Source organism: Corvus kubaryi, unplaced genomic scaffold (assembly GCF_017639235.1).
Source record: "Corvus kubaryi isolate FWS band 111438036 unplaced genomic scaffold, C.kubaryi_AGA036_p1.0 138, whole genome shotgun sequence".
In the NCBI taxonomy this organism is placed as follows: domain Eukaryota; kingdom Metazoa; phylum Chordata; class Aves; order Passeriformes; family Corvidae; genus Corvus; species Corvus kubaryi.
In genome coordinates, this window is record NW_024580672.1 from 13,614,308 (window position 1) to 13,631,557 (window position 17,250).

A 17,250-nucleotide genomic window follows, 5' to 3' on the forward strand; every position below is an offset into this window, starting at 1 on the left:
ACCTGCTGCAATGGGATTGGAAAGACCATCCATCAGGACGTTGGAAAACTTGGACTGTCATACATGGGCATGCAAATTTGATGTTTTCTCCTGAAGATCTGCCCATGTTTGTACACCAAGTTTGTAGCAGCAACAGAATTACAGTCTTATTTTATTACAGCAGTTGTTTTGGGTTTTTTTTAACACTCAGTGCTATCTTTCCATTAGCATCCAACATTACACTGATAATCCTTGAAAGCATCAGAGCGTGAGTATCTTATCTGCAGCTGGATCTCTCTGCTAGGAAGCTCATTACACAGCATGGAAAGAATTTTTGTTATCTCATTTTGAATCATTGATAACAATATCACAAGTGAAGGGACTGTATTGTTCATCCATGAGATGGGGAGGAACCACTCCCCCAGTCCCAGCACATTGCTGTCCCAAGCCCCCGCTTGCAAGGCAGAGAAGCAACATCTGAGTTACACATTTTTGCAAACCAACAGCAGTTTTCCCAAAGCGCGGGGGGAACAACACTGGTGCAAGGGACAGAAGGTGTATCACAAAACAGGTCCCTCCACACCAGCTTCCCAAAGCATTTGTATCATTGAGCTGAGCTTCAGAGCACAGCACAGAGAACACTAAAGGAACCTGAGAGCTGGCCCCTAGCAGCAGCAGCCAGCCCCAGCAGCTGGAGTGCTCGATCCAAGCAAGGGTATCTATCAGTCAGATGCTCAGAAAATCCCAGCTGACTCACGGCCCCATTTCTTGGCTGCATGCTGGCCTCTTTACACCTCTGGTGTTGGAAAAGGAAGTGAAACAGCCGGTTCTCGTGTATACGTTCAACAGCTTTGAAGCCCCCAGTTGTAGAAAAACGCAGCAGAGCTGCGAGGTCTGGAGCTGGTTTCCTATCTGAAAGCCAGGCAGGATGCTGGATCTGTAGCTGCAGTTTGGCTTGACAGAGGGCCAACTCCAACACCGCTGTTCTCATCTGCTTTAGTGTCAGCTGAACGTTTGTGTGCCATTTTCCCATCCAGCATCATACAAGCCTAAACCTAAGACTAAAGTTCCCCTAGCTTTCTATAGAGTGGTGCCATGAATTGCAGCCTTATTCAGTGCCATTTGCCATCACCCAACTGACACTGGGATCCAAATCAGGGCCCCAGTTCAGCAGCTACTCAATGACTTGTCCCATTCCAGCCTCCCTTCGCTTGTGCATGTCCCTAGTTAGACACCTGTTTAAATAACTCACTACAGCCATGCTTAGGCCCTGAGAAAAAAGCAGCAGAAGGGCAGAGAACCAGCTCGATCAACCACTCACAATGAGATGTGTTCAAGCCAACTAATGGGTAATCCTCTGTCTATGTACCACAAATACACAAGATAACTCACTGTCCTGCTTGGCAGAAGAGTGTTATTGCCTCTTGGGAAACAAGCATTCCTGGTCAAAGATTATCCTTGTAGAATAAATAATCAAACCAAACTAATGCATGTGTATGTGTATATAAATATATATATATAGTTCACATGGATTCATATGACATGTTGTATATGCTTATGTCAGTCCATCTGATGGGGTAGAAACTGATGGGGAAGTTGTAACTACATGGAAAGAATGGGAATTTTCTGGTGAGCCTCAGCATGGCAGAGATTGTTCTCAGAGGTCGTAAAAGACTTCTGCAGCCTGCTAATTATACACTAGCCAAATCTTATTACAAACAAGTAATAAGTATAGGCACGTTTGTTGGTTTTGCTAATGACATTAATGTCCTTTTTGATGATTTGCAGAGCTCCAGGAGGCCAGAGGCTCAATTTGTACTGATGTGTCTCTCACTCTGGTGAAGTCTAGGAAAGTCTGGATGTTTGATACCTTTTCACCATCTATCTTTACATAATCCAAGGTCTGTTTTCTTCACAGTAGTTTGAGCTGCTTCTTCTGCTGTATAACACACGCATTTGGAACTCTACTTAGATAGTGGATCTGTGTATTATTTTCTGGTATGTAAGTGATGGTACGTAGAATTACACATTATTCTTCTTAAAGGGAATTTGTGCTTTTACTCCTCCACAATTTCCTTATCTCCCTCAGCAAAATGGCTGTGACACTGAAGTCGGCTGTGTAGATTCATTTATCTTTCCCCTGTGGAGTCCCAGAGAGTTCAGATATCCCAGTTAAAACCACAGACTTTGCAATTTGGGTAAGTCATGACAGGGTAAGAGACAGACTTGGAGCTGGTTAGTACACATTCTGAAGAATTACCAGGATTTGCTGGGCAAAGAGAAGCAAAGGTTTTCCTCTTCTCTTGTCTCTGTCCACATACCTCTGTGACTGATTTGTTTTGAGTTTCCAGTGTCTGTTTGCACAGACCTGATCATGGGTCCCACTGCCCTTCTCCACTTCCTGTCTGAGAACAAATGGAGACAGTCAGCAGCAGCAATCTCACATCCTTTCGTATGAAAACCACGGAACACAATTTGTCCCACCAGGGAGATCAGTGCTTTAAGTATGTGAGTAATCCACTGACTTCATAGGAGTATCTCTGGATGGTTTTTTCAGCCTGCTCTCGATGGCTGCAGTGACAGAAGGATGCTGTCCTGAGCACACTCTTGCATGCTGCAGGCGGGTGCCAGGAGCTCTCTGTAGGCACTGCTGGCCCGTGCTGCAATTTGGGGGGCCCTGCTGTGCTGGGGCAGCGAGCTCCTGCCCCGGCTTTCAATCCAGCCGTTCCTAGCATTACGCATCCCTGGGAATACACTCAGAAACTACAGATGAGGTCATTCCCAAGAGTCTGCTTAGGTATTTGGGGCCCTTGACACTGAGAGGAGCTAAAATCTTACACTCTATGAATGGTTTTTAAAGGGAAAGTGGAACTCTTTTTATAGTACATTAGCTGTTTGCTAATCTCAAATTGGTAAATTATTAACTCCTCTACAATTTGTTTATCCTTATTGTTAGGTACTGCACTAATACACATTCTTCTATTTTACTTGCCTCCTAAGAAGCTTTGGGAGTGACAGTTACTTACCAAAATCCAAAAGAAGACATTATTCATGAATTAATATTTTTTATGCATATTAACAAATCTGAGGCTGATTTCATTGTCGTGCTGTCCTTTCAAGTGATCCATAAAATGTGAAAAGCAACAGTTGACCCAAATGGCTCTGAATTTGATTTGATGCTCTGAATTCCAAAGCATTTGTCTAGGAAATTACTTCACATGCTCCTCTGTGGGCTGTGAGATAGAACAACAAGCACAGCATGCAAAGATACTCCACCACTGAGGACAGGGGGTGTCTCTAGCTTCGTCCTATGTTAAATTCATCTTGGGGTAATGGAGAAGAAAGTGGAACTCCAGGATAGTTACAGAAATCCTTTTTCAGACTTACTGAATCAACATTCACATCCACCAGCCCATGACCTTAGACTCCCATACTTCCACGCTCCTCTCCCCCAGGCAGCTGCACAGGGCTTCCCAGCTGGTGTGTGTCTGGTGACAGCACACCCATGTCAGAGATGGCACTTTAGGTTCAAGTCACTGTTAATGTGCTGACAAAGAATCCCTACCTTGTTGTTCAACCAACATAAACCTTTTGCCTGAGTGTAGATGGTGCTGAGCCAATAAACGTGGGTTTCTTGATGCAAAAGGACGTGCTGTGCTCCAAATGCATCATCAGAATCACAGCTTAGTGATTCTTTTTAAAAATGTGCGCTGAACATGAGCTTTTCCTTCCAAAAATAACTTTTATTTTGTTCATATTAGAAGAGCAGGATGTTCTTTCCTGTCCTGAAGGGATAAGGAGGAAATGAGAACTATGGGGTTCTTATATGGTATGAGCTACTGTTCTTCTGGACTAGTGCTGTGAATCTTGATTTTTTTTCCCCAGGCTTAGCATTTTATTCCCCATGGACCTCATTTTGCATTCATTCATGCTGATGTTACTCCAGTGAAGCTCTCTTTGATATCAAAGGAATTCCTCCATGTTTACAACCTCTCTCATCCTAAGGCAATAGGCATTAGAAGGGAGGCAACCTACTGAAGACAGTGCATGTTAAATGTCTCAACTCCCTTTTCAAATGAGATAAAGTCAGTTGAGAGACATGAGTGGGGGCAGAAAGCATCCTTTCCTGTACTCTGTGTTCAAGGAAAGAGACAGCAGTTTGGAGGAAATGTGAACGTAATGGACTGTACATTTGTATCCCATTGTACTGAGGTCTGACAGGAAACACTTGGGGTTTGATTCAGGAAAAAGTAAATCGTATCCCGTTATAATACTCTCATAACCCCGGTTATCCTGCAGTATTTGACTGTCTTTAATGTATATATTCTCACAGCTCTCTCCAGAAGACCAGAAGGAAATCTGGCCACTGGGGAGCGGGGGAGGCATGGGAAGAGATTTTACAGCATTTTCCATCCAATGGCCCTCCTGAGTGACAGCAAAAGGCCAGCAGCTCTTCACTTTCAAACCAAAGGGACTCCTGAGCAGCTGCCATTATCGACTGCCACCATAAGCAGTTCCTTACATGAGGAAAGCTGCAAATACCAAACTTCGGATAATTTCTGAGCAGCCTCTGCCAAGGCTGTGAAAGTTTTTCATTGCCATTGACCTTAGCTGTAATGTGTAGATGGTTGCAGTGAGTTCCCACCACATGTGCAGGGCCAGAGACTCCTCAGCAGGCACTGGAGAATCCCTTGGTTAGAGGTTCACCCTGCAGCAACATGGAAGAGCTTCCAGCTCTTAGCATTTATCAACTTCCCTCCTCATGCACCCGCTGAAGCTGATGAGTTGTGTGGGACCTGCGCTGGTCCCCGGAAATGCCTTTAATCACTCCCAAGGGAGCCTCCCTCCCAGAGTGACCAGGGTCAGGGAGTTGTTACAGTCCTTTGTCTGTGGGGAACATGCAGCACCACCAGCGTTTGGCATTTTGCTGTACAGCTCACGAAGCTGCAAAGATTACAAAAGAAACCAACCCCCCCCCCCCCCATGTGACCCAGAAGAGACAGATTGAGGACATAATGCCCTTGATTGAAAAGGGAGGCACCCAGGAAACCTTGTGGGACGTATATTTTTTTTAACTAGAGCTAAAGTAATTTGGCATGTGTGTCCCCTGAGCTGCTTCCTAAACCACAGCTGAATGAAGAATTATCTAGCTCTTAGCTGAAGTGACTTCTCAAAAAAACCCCAAACATGTAGGTCATTAAAGTGCTAATAAAAAAAACTTGATGAATCTCTGAGCAGTGTTCCGATTATCTCTCTGTGGGGAATGAAGAACTCATTAACATGAGCTCCATGCCACTCCCTCCTCCTTTCTCTGAGTTTGGCATAAAGCAAGGAAACAAATGTTTGTGGTTTGGCCAAGTTTCTAATGAGCAGCTCAACTAGGTCCACTGATTAGACACGTGGCTTCTATCGAGGGTGAAAAGGCTGCAGTACCATGTAAAGTGGCAAAGAGTGGCAAAGAATTTCTGCCACATTGGGTCCCTGAAAAGGAAACACTTTACCTCTTGTCTGTATTTTTTTCCCATGTATTTAGCCAGAAATGTACACACAGAGGGTTTCCTTGACATGGCAGACAGAGAGAAACACTGTGAGGTCCCGAGAGAGTAACAAAGCCGGGTGTATGTCTGAGGACCCACTCTCCAAAAACTGTTGTTGCAGCTTACTATGGGTTTGGTTTCACTTGTTAAGTGGGGGTTCTTAATGCTAAGCTACAGTCCAACCCCAAAAGAACAGTCCTGCCTATCATCTCTCCTCCCTGCTCTAGGTGTTACCTGACCCACTCCACAAAAGGATGTCTGCACAGCAGCCCCCAGGCACCACAGGAGCCCACAGGAAGCACAAGCAGAGGTCTCCATTTGCTGCATCACCTGCAGGAGCTGCAGCACAGCGATCTGCCTAACTAGAACTGGCCCAGGCCACTGACTCTCCAGGAGCACCTGGCAGTTGTTTCGAAGGAGGGAACAAAAGCTCCAGAACTAATGGGAGAAGTCCCTTCCATGCAGGAAAGTTTCTTCTTGATCCTGCTTGTAACCCATTTATAGCCTGAATCATGAGTACTTGTCAGCTTCATAATCCTTTCAAGCCTAAACTAAAACTCATCTACATGGCCAGGAGAAGAAAACTCACCCTACAATAAACAGGAAAAGCATCTGCTGGGATAAGCAACTGTTGCCTCTGAAATTCAAATATAAGGGTGTGTGATCAATGTCACACAGCACCTTAGCACTCAAATAAACCTCCTGAGACATCAAGTCTGTCCCCTGCTGCTGCAGACAATGCATTGTATAATGACTTTAATAAACTACAACTAAAAAGCAGTGAAATTTTTCCGTTCCAAATACCCTCCTTGGAAAAGGCAGTATTTGATTGCTCTAATGGTTAACAACTCTCTTCTGGTTTCCAGCTGAAATCTGTGTGTGGCCAGTTCTATTCAATCACTCATGTGCCAGCACCCTCTCTAGCTAACAGTTGTCTGGGCCAGAGCTCAGAGTTCAACGCAAGTCCCAATCCACCAACCTCATTCCAGTATCACCCTGACTTTCAAAACCACACCTAGTTTGAGATTTCTTGGTCTTTTCCGGTTCAAAGTTTATTAAAACATGATACAGCTGCCATTTTTTTCCAAAAGGAAATAAAAAAGAGGGGATGAACATGGATGGAACAGCCCTACTAATTGCATGAGTGTTAAACTGAATAAATATGCAAATTGGAGAAAGCCAATTGCTTCAACCTTCATAGCACACTCCACATGTAGTTACATATTCTTGCTGTGCCCAGGGTAAGTTTAATTTCCAACAACCACCAGATAGTTAAAAGTCCTATGTTAAATAACAGATGCTGTACCACCTCATCCCCTTATTAGTGGCCATTACCTGCAGGTTCCCATGGCGCTGGTCTGGTCTGGTAGAGCCATCTCAGTGCTGTGTATACATTTGCAAAGTGAAAGCATGTTCTGCATCCTCTCCCTATTCAAATCAAATATGCCGTGGCTGGCCAGTTTGGTGCCTCAGGCACTTTTTTCTCCAAGGACCTCTCCAGCTCCCAAGAGCCCTTGTTCACCTTTCTGTGATGGACTTGTAGCTCCTACACTGATGTGGTGGCAGCAGCCAGCCGGGCTGGAGCCTCTCTGGTGGCTCCATCAGAAAGGGGTCCTGGCACGCAGTGTTTTCATCCTACCCTTGCTCCAGCCCTGGTGCTTTCCCCACGCCCACAGTCCTCGAGGGGCTCTTTAAAAGCAAGCAGTACCCAGAATTAAAAGGTTTTGTCCCTGAAACTACACGGAGTTAGCTAATGTGTGTAAGCACCTGTAAGCAGCAGTGCTGATTTCAAAGGGACTTTCTAAGCCTTTCAAACATATTTTAAGAAGTTTCTACTTGATCCTGCTTGTAATTCACTCCTAGCCTAGATCATGAGGACTTGTTGGACTTGAGGACTTCTGCGTCTTAGAAATAATTAAAAATATAATTAAAATAGAATTAAAATACAGAGGGGGTTTTTCCACAAAAAGGAGAACTATCACCCAGTGCTTCTGTGACTTCAAACGTCTGGTGAGAGCCGCTCAGATGTAACCAAACCAGCTCTGAAACTGACAAACCAAGTAACTTTGGGTGGGGAACCAAGACAGGGATGATTTCAGCAGCAAAGCGGAACAACTACAGAAAGCCAAGAAAACAAAAAACAGGGAGAAAAAAAAAAAAAAAGGAGAGAAAGAAAGGACAGTGTTTGCCAAGACGACTTTAGCATTTTGTGCAGCTTTTTATAGCCAGGGCTGCTCTCGGCAAAAGAGCTTTCTCCTGAGCAGCACGAGCCATCCGGAGAAGCCGTCTACCGCCTTTCAGCCCCAACAACTGCTTAAATTTCTCAAAAATTCACTTCCAGCCCAGGGTTTTGTTGTTGTTGTTTGTTTGGGGGGCGTGGGTTCTTTATTCATTTTCCCCGCATACAGCTCCCTGTATCCCCCCGCCGCCTCAGCTGTGCGCTGGCCATCGGGGAGTCCCTCTCCAGCGCCATGGCCCCTCGGGGATCGATGCTCCAGCCCCGCACTGCAGGTACAGCCGAGGCGTGGGGCGGGGGACAACAATGGAGGGCAACCGGGGCGGAGGACACTGGCGGTGCCGCCGCCCCTCGGCCAAGCTGGAAGCCGCGGAAGGGCGAGGGAAGGCGGCCGTAATTCCAACTTGGCCGAGGGGCGGCTGGGGAAGGGCGGCGGGCGAGCCCCCTGGCGCTGCCAGATAGTGACCCTGCCGGGCGGGCGGGCGCGGGAGGAGGAGCCCAGGTGTCCCTTCCTGCCACATAGTGCGCCGCCCCTTTCCCCGCCCGCTCCCGCGGTGGTGCTGGCGCTCCCGCCGCCGGGCGCGGGGATGGACTGCAGCACAAAGGCGCGGGCCCGCTGAGGTAACGCTGCCCGGGCTGCGGGCACCGCGAGGGGGACGCCGAGGGAGCGGGGGCTCTCCCTTCCCGCCGAACGCGGGGCCGGGGCCGCCCCGGAGCCGCGGGCGGGGAGGGGGGGGCGGCGGCGGCCGGAGGCCCCGAGCGCTCCCCGCGTTGCCGCGGCCGCCCCGGGGCTGCGGGGGGAGAGCGGGGCCGCGGCCGGCGGCGGGATGGGGCGGTGCGGGGGGACCGCGGCCGCCGCGGGGCCACGGGGGAACTTGCCCGCGGGTCTACGCCAGCTCTCCGCCGGGGGAGATGCTGCAGTGCTGTCGTTCTGCCTCGGCGCTGGGCTGAGGAGGAGGACGGGGCTTTAAATAATGCGCCTCCGCTCCGAAACTCCGCTAATCAAATAAAACCTTGGGAGTAATTGTTGTAACTACGGTCTGTTCTTGCTCCACCGCAAGGTTCCGGACTCCTTATGCGCCTCGGAAAACTTCTTAAAATTTACGTTGTTTGGGGGTTTCGTAGTCGAGCGCAGCTCCACCTTCGCCGTGAATCCCGGTGCGGAGAGCCCGGGAATGCGCTTCCCGGTGCGGGCTCACGCATTCCGGTCACGGCAGCGCGGACCCACCGGCGTGACCAGCATCAGCCCAGCGCCGCTCGCTGCTGCGGGCTCGCCGTGGCCACACAGCCCCCTGCTCTGTTCGCAGTCTGGAATTATCTCCATTCTGTGCTTGTCTTAGGCGAGGAGGAAATTCAGGAGTGCTGCCTTGAACTTTAGGCTCCAGAAATGAGGATTTACGAGGGGCCTTTTGGGAGTTTGTTCTTCGGTGTTGGTCAGTTTTCATCTCGCATTAAAAAGCTTATTTAGGAATTCTGAGCGGAGTTATCAGTCAGTGTTCGCTGCAGACTTCAGGGCAGGCAGGGTCTGCATGGCTGAGTGATGTGATTTTGTCAGGGAAGCTTTGGACTGGCTCTGTAAGGAGGGTAGAGCATGCCTCAAAAGCAACAACCCGGTTGTGGAGGTGGGTTGCCTCTGTCTTCTCAACATCATTATGTTACAGGCAGGTTGAGCCTGAATCTGCTGGTTTTCGTTCACATGTCCTGGACTCGTGTCTGGAGGGATGTGATATGAAGTGGAGGAAAAATGTGTAGGTTTGTGTCTCATCTACATGGTGCCACTATGTGGAGGAGTTAAGTTTAAAAATACAAATAGATAGAATCAATGGCAGTGAATATCTGGGCAAAAAACAAATGGCCAAGGGTTATAAAAGCATGAATGTATGGAATTGCTGAATTGTGTGGGAGAAGTTTCTGCTTAAATGAGCTTTGGTACCAGAGGAATGAAGCTGACAAATGTAACCTCAGCCTTTCAAAGAGTTTTGGTGTGCCTGGGGCAGCTTCAGGCTGTCTCGCTTACCTTCTGGTCCAGTTGCTGATGACTGGAGTAAAGCACAGGTGTGGCAGATGTATGGCTGTGTGTGATCTGCTAGGAAGGGATGGTGGTGGCTTTTGGGGGGAGCAGTGCAAGATGGGGCAGGTTCTGCACGTGTCTGCTCTGGCAGCAGTTCTGCTGTGAAAGACTCCCTTTTGCCTCCCTGCCAGGGTTTGCCTTGGACCAGGGAGTTCTCAGGACTGCCTACCCGGTCACTTAAGTGGCCTTGCTGGCTGGAAATTTTGTGTGAACAAATTGTACAAACCTCCTTGGTGGCATCCAGTACTTGCAGGGAAAGAAAGTGTCAACCCAGGGAACGGCATGAGCTCTTTGGCTGTTATCAGACAAGCTCCTCAATGCTGCTTTGAGTAAGAAGTGCATGTATTTCTCAATGAAACAAAATGATAATTGTGTGACTAATAGAGTATACCAGTTTTAACTTCAGATGTTGTCATGTTAACGCTTCTAGTGTTACTCGCATTGTTTTCCAGAAGATATTATTACTTGAGTTTAATTTTTGCTGGAAGAATGTGAAGTCTCAGGCAGGAAGGGGTGGGCTGCTTAGGGGCTGAGTGTTTAATGATAGAGGTCAGTGCACGGTGATGATGATGATTAAGCACATCCTTAATTCCTGACCAATAGATGGAGTGCTGCTATGCTTTAGGATATCTGGGGATTTAATGGTCTCTTGGTTAAATCAGTCATTATCCTTGACTCTTGCCTGAGGATTGAGGCAGCTGACATCATTTAAGGGAAAGGTGGTTTTAGGGTGGTGCTTTCAGGCTGTCATGTACACCACGATCATGTAACCCAAAGAGGAGGTCCAGGTGAAGCCTCTCATGCCCCAGGCTTTGCATTGCTGGTAGGGTGGTTGGACTAGAGCGATTTGGGGGAATGGGGCAGTTCCACTGCCTCGGCCAGCAAGGTGCACTGCAGCCCTTGTGTCGACCCTTTGCTGGTTATGAAATGAGCTGTTGGACAGGGCTGGCTGAACCGAGCTGGGCTCAGTGTAACTGTGCTGGAACAGTCCCTGTTGCATGTGATGTTAGAGGTGACATTGCACGCCTGCTTTTGTTCAGCTCCACTTGTTACAGGCCAAATGACCTGGCATAAGGCTCTTACTTGCTGTGAAAATCGTGAGAAATTAACATGTAAGAGATGAGAAGTGAAAAGTTTTAAGAAAGGCCAGCATTAGTTTGTTTCCTTTTGTAAGGGGAATGTTTTATGGATCAAGAACTGAACTGAAAGAAGGCAAAAGGCCGCTAGTTTTTCCCTTGTTAAAATCATTGTTGCCAGTTAAAAGCGCAGCGCTGTCCTTGCTGTGCTTTGGTTGGTGCTGGAATGATAATGCTTTAAAAAAACAAATGTAATTTAGGAGAATAACTTGTTTCACTTTGAGATGGTGCATTAAATTGCCTTTGCTAGCTTTTTTAAAACTGGATATGAATTCTTTAAAAAAAGTCCTGTAACTTTAGCAGCCATAGTAACCTCTGGCTGTTATTTCCCTTGTAAATCAATTTTGCATTTTCATAGTGCTGCTGTTTCAAAAACTGAGTCGGTCATTGTTTTGGTATTGACTTAGAAGAATGCAATCTATATTATTCCCATTACATCACAGGCTTTTCTTCAAGCTATGTTTTGAAATGCCTGTTGCCATATGAGAGGTGGTGGTAGATGGTGGTGTGGCTTCTGGTAGGATTCTTGGTGGGTAGTTGTCTTTTGTGTAGTGTTTTTTGGCAGATGAAGATGAATAAAAGCTACTTGACCCTTAGGGAACAAGCAGTAACTTACTCATTGTGTGTTAATATTAGCTCTGTTTGCCCACAGAGTCTACTCTGCTTCTATACTAACTCTGAATCACTTGACATGGGGGAAAACACTTTTGTTTCTTTTCTGTATTCAAGATAACATGTGTCATTGTACATCATCACAAATGGGGTTTTGAGGAATTTCATTTAAAGATATCCTAGCAAGTACATGGCTTTTTTGCAGCTAATTTGTGATCCAGTTTATTAGTTAAGAGAAACAAATTTTAATTAATTGGTTAGGTAAGAAAGTATGTTCAGTTATGGCATGCTCTTAATCTAGGCTGGTGGCAGAGGGATGGCAGTTCAAAACTATAGACTAAACTGGAAAATGTTGTCTACTAAAAAGTTATTATTTTCTACAGATTCTTTGGAAAGTTGGATAGTGGAAGAAGGCTTGAGAGCATCAGACCTCAGTGGGAGGGTGGCAGCTCCCAGTGTTTTATTCCCTTCTGGATCTTTACAGTCTGGTGAATGTAATGTAGGTATCTATTTATTTAGGACTTGGGAGCATCTTAAACACAGTTTGTGTCTTATGGTAGTAATGTCAATTCTGCTTGACAAGGATGCAATCAGCTGTTCCAAAGTGCTAATTAGGGAAATATTCTAATAGCCTCATTCATTGTTCTCATCTCTTAAACTGTTGTGGTCTTTGCTAGGAAGAAACTCTTTTCTTGCATTGTATTGTCTAACGTGTTAAAATCCAAGTGACATCAAAGCAGGAGGCAGTTTTCATGTGAGTCAGCAGGCTGAGGTGAAGATCCCTAAATCACAGGCTGTTGTGGGAGCTCGGGCTTGCTTTGTAGCATTTCACGTTGTGTTTTCTTGACCCACAGGAGCTAACAGCTGGTAAATCCCTTTTCCGTTGTGCAGTTGGAATCTCCTGAAGGTACTTCTCCAGCTGAAGTACGTGGCAGTCCTGCATAGCACAGAGTTGACAGCAGTTTGCTGCTGTTCCCGTTGTTGCTGCGCTGCTCTGAACGAGTACCTGGCGTTACTGGCAGCGCTTCAGCCGAGAGCTGAACTGTGCTGGCCACACTAAGAGGATTCACTGAATTGCTTTGAAAATCTCTGCTTGTTGTCTTCATCTCTACCTGTAATAACTGATCTCAAGCTTTTTCTTTAAATAATGCATATTTATAAGTGTTATATAGGGGTTTCATTGTTTTTATTTTGTTTGACTTTTTTTTTTCTTGTAGAAAACAAGTGTCACTCTGCATATCATCCATTGCTCTTATACTAAAAACAACATGGTTTAAAGGCCAGGTGGACCTGCATATTCTGTTTGCAAATGCACAGTAAATGTCAGTCCTGGAAGGAGGGTGCTTACCACCCAACCTGTACTTGTCCTTCTGATGGTAAATAGAGTGCAAAATAGGAAAGCTTACTTGATGGGTAAAGCTTGCTTAACTGTTCAATGCAGTCAAAACAAGGAAGGAAAAACATAATTTGAAATACATGTTATATCCCCCCCTACAAATGTAGACTGGCTTCTTTTTCTTTTTTTTTTTTTTTTTGACAGCTCTAGAAGTCTTGGCAGAATGCTGTGGGAGCAGTTTGGTACTGAAGTTGTCTGCGTGATTCAAATAAATAGTTTCTAGAGCAATGTAAATTAGAAATTGGCTGGGTTCAGAGAGATTGCTGGTATTAATGTAAGTCATTTCATATAATCCAGTATCCCAGTATTTCCTTAACAACCCATGTGACGTTTTAGTCTTTATGGATGTATATACAAAAAACCTCTCTATTTATAAAGAGCATCACTAAGGCCACAAAGTCAAGTATTTGAAAGCTGGGTAGTGCTTTCCAAAGAAAATATCCTCAATTTAAAAATTAAATTACAGCATTGGAAAGTACACTTAGGAGCCCTGATGTCAGAAAGAGAGAAGTGTTTTGGCTCAGATGCTTCAGATCTAGCAGACACTTAGCAGAGGCTAGAGCCTAGTGTATGAAAAATTAGGTGAAATTGAAAATAGGATTTTGGGACGGAAACAGTGGACAATACTAGGCAGTGCATCCAGCTCTGTCTAGAATTGAATACAATGACTTGAAGGTATTGACCTCACAAGTACCTTTGTGTTTTCCTGACTCAGATACACAACCATTTTTAGGAGTGTTAATGAATTGTATAACAATTTCTCCAGGCTCCTGGTCAATGCTAAAATAGGAGTAAAATACAATTTAAGCAAGTTGCATTTCAATATTATTTAAATTATTGCTACACACCAGGCAACATACCACATTTGCTGTGTATCCTAAACCACCAAAACCTAACCTAAAATTTTGTTCTTGGAACATACGAACTGCATTTGGAGATGTACCCTGTGGAGGGTCAGATCAAGTGTTCTTATATGATTGTTTTCAGCGGTATTTACCACAATTTCTGTAAAAGTGCTGAGATTTAGGGTGTAAGAACTTGTGTATAAAAATAATACCTGGCATTCCTATGCTACATCAGCCTATGCAACATTAGCCCTCCTGATAGAGAATTACTGCAATAATAAATGAATATCTAGTTCAATAGATATTTCTGTTATCATGTTTAAATTGTGATAGTGCCCACAACAAGCCCATCATCCTGTTTCAGATCTTGATTGCAGGTGAAGCTTTGCACTAAATACCTGGTTAAGGGATAATTGTCTTCATAGTGTTCACAGTTAATCGGGACAGTTTCTGGCTTTCAATTGCAGCTGGCTTTAAATGCCTAAATATGCCTAAAAATATAGGCAAAGGCAAAGCTCTTTTGGTAACTCAAATGTTTTTGGACCCAGCCATCAGGGCAGAAAGCAAAGCTGTTCATGGTCTTTAATTCACTTACTAAATAGAAGCCGTTCCCACTTAAGGCAAACTGTATTTTCAGGCCGAAGTCTGTGTAATTTTCTTATTCCTAAAGTTACTGAGGTTGTAAAAGAATTTGTGGGTATGTGTTAATTTTTTTCCTTTTTATTTTTTTTTCCCCATTCCCATTGATGGGCATAATACTGAATACAGATGAGATTTCTTACTGATGTGCTGACTGGAATGGGTTGGCTATGCCGAGCTATTTGTCTTTGACACGTAGCTGACTTGGCATTCAAAGGACACGTGCATGTTATGTGTTAAATGGCTTAAGGACTGGAGTGACACAGTTGGAGAGCTTCGCAGATACCTCTGTGTGTGCATGATTTGGAACAAAAAACTCCATCTTCAAAGACAAACTGTCCAAAGTAGATCTCTCAGTCAAATTTTTATAAATATTGTTACTGCAAAGATTTCATCCTGGGCATTTGAAGAAGACAAAAAAGGACTTTTGATGCATGTTTTAGTAATGGCTGGTACAATGTTTTGTAAAGCCAAGTGTGTCTGTAACCAGCAAAGGCCTCTTTAGGTGTGTGTTTTGTTCCTTATCAACCTGATCAAAATCATGGGTCTGGTGTGGAGCAGAAAACAAAAATGCAGAAGAGCTTGCAAATACATTGAAATTTATGGTGTTTCAAAATAAATAGATAAACCCAATACAAAAGTGGAAACCAAACCAAGTGGTCTGGCAGTCAGGATCCCCCACTCCTTTTTTTACTCTGTTTCAAACTTTGTTTAAATACTTTTGCAGCATGCAGAGAGATTGAATACATCTGTGTAGTGCTAGCATGAGAGAGTCTGTGCTCAAAAACAGGTTAGTTCAAAAAAAAAAATCTTGAAATGAATCCAGGTATCTTCCTAGTTAAAACATATCAAATAACATAAAGCATGTGAACTCAAGACAACTCAGTTTAACTGTATAAGGCATTTAAGCTGTAAAGCATCAGGAGGTTTTTTTAATAGGTGCCTGGATAATTTGCCCTTAGGTGGCAGAGGGGCAGATTGGGTAGGTTCCCTTTTTACATTAGATGTTTTCCTGTGAGCCAACAACTTGGGGAAAAACTGAAATACTGCTTCCTCTTTAAAAGGTTGTTGCATATACATTATGCTCTTTGTGTGTGTTTGCTTAAACTTAGATGTTTTGAAAGAGCAGTGCCCTTCCTTTTAACATGTCCTAAGACAGCTCCTGGTTAAGGGCTGGATTTCAAAGGCTGCTTAGTTCTTCTCAAGCACCACACCATTCAAAATGGAAGTTTTTGCTGTCTGGTCAGGAGACAGTGTTCTTTTTTCTTGCCATTCCTAACATGAGTGTTTTATTGCATGTCAGTGCTTCTAATCAAATTAAGTGGCACTTAATGTGTTGCGTAGTGGGATCCTGTGTCCTTCGAAGTATCTTAAGTCTGAAAGTCTCCAGTTACCTTAATCAAGGCACTGTCTCTCCAACAATGGACCCAAAGTGGTTGATGGAGACTTTAAGTGTGGTGGGATTTCTTCTGTACCAGAGAGGTGTTGTCCAGCAAGGGTGATCAACATTTCAGTCCAGTGCTTTGGGAAATCTGTGCTTAGATGTGGAGATCTCCATCTGGGGAGAGATTTGGCAAACATGTGGAACAGCCCTCGGAGTGAAAGGGAGGGAGAGCTTTGAATGGAGACGGGGTAGGAGCGTTCTGCTCCGCAGGCAGGGCCACCAGGAGCCCAGGCTCGTCCAGTGGCTCCAATGCCAGCATCTTTGTCTGTCTTGTCTTTTCCTAGAGCTGGAAGAATAGACAGCCTAGCCCATACATATCAGTAGAGCAATGTGTGTATGGGCAACTCTTTCCAAGAACCTCCAGTGCTATATGGCACTTGTTGCCAAGTTTGGGTCTGTGAACTGTTTCACAGGAACCCACGAGACAGACCAAAGTACAGTAGTCTTATTGTCCCAATACTTGTCTTAGGAGATTCTGCCTCCCCCCTGGAAAAATTACTAGATTCATTATTGAAAAGGGCTGAAATTCTCCCCTTTAGGGGAAAAATATAAAAAAAATTTAAAAACCCGAACCCAGATGTATCGCTTCCTTTCCTATTAATGTTGGCTAATATATTGCATAGAACTAATGTACATGCAATGTTGACTAAAAAGAATTGGCTAATGGTGAGAGTAAGAATAAAAATGTATTTATAGCCTGGGTTAGCCTTTAACAAGAAAAAATAGCTTGAGGTATACCATGTACCACTAGTGTCTGGCTACTATCAAACATGCTTCAAATATATAGTAACAGGTATTGTGTGCAGTAAATTTATCTTTGTAGTAGAAACCTGATGTTGTTGCTATTCCCAGGGGCTAAGTTGAATTACATTATTACTGAGGCTGAGCTAACAGAGCTTTGCTTATAGTATACATACAGACAAGGCGGCTCTTCACAGAGAGGTGACCTCTGCTGTATTTTGGTTTCACATTTCACAGGGACCCATTTCAAAGTTTTTAGCTTCAGTCCACACCCTGCTGGTAGCTAGCTATAAAACCCTCTTTGAAGTAAGTAAAAAAAAAAAAAAAAAAAAGTCTGTTCTTTATTACTTTAATAAAGTTAGATAAAGGTCATTTGTTTACTCCTATTGTGGTGTGCACTGCTGCCACTGTTCCTTGCCAGTATAAGTGATAGTTGAAAGATGGAATTAAAGCTACAAAATTACTGGTTGCAGTGTGCAAATGCAGAGTGTAAGTAATTATCTTTTTTATGGCTTTTCTGTTTATTAGTTAACTTGGAGAATGTGCACTAGCATATATTTGTTCTGGGGAGGCTATTATGGTTGACATGGCATAATGTAGTGTACTCCCTCCAA

At 44.6% G+C, this 17,250-nt stretch overlaps 1 protein-coding gene across 3 annotated transcripts in view; it reads left to right on the forward strand.

Moving 5' to 3' along the window:
• The first annotated feature begins 7,922 nt into the window (after positions 1-7,922).
• The window catches only part of ADD3 (adducin 3), a 93,087-nt gene continuing 83,759 nt past the window's right edge, over positions 7,923-17,250 (forward strand). The window contains exon 1 of one of the 3 annotated variants that reach the window (XM_042019287.1): positions 7,923-8,027. The gene's annotated coding sequence lies outside the window, so the exon portion shown is untranslated. Of the gene's footprint in view, positions 8,028-8,275; positions 8,374-17,250 lie in introns of those variants that run through there. The other 2 variants (XM_042019284.1, XM_042019289.1) reach the window with 2 other exon arrangements.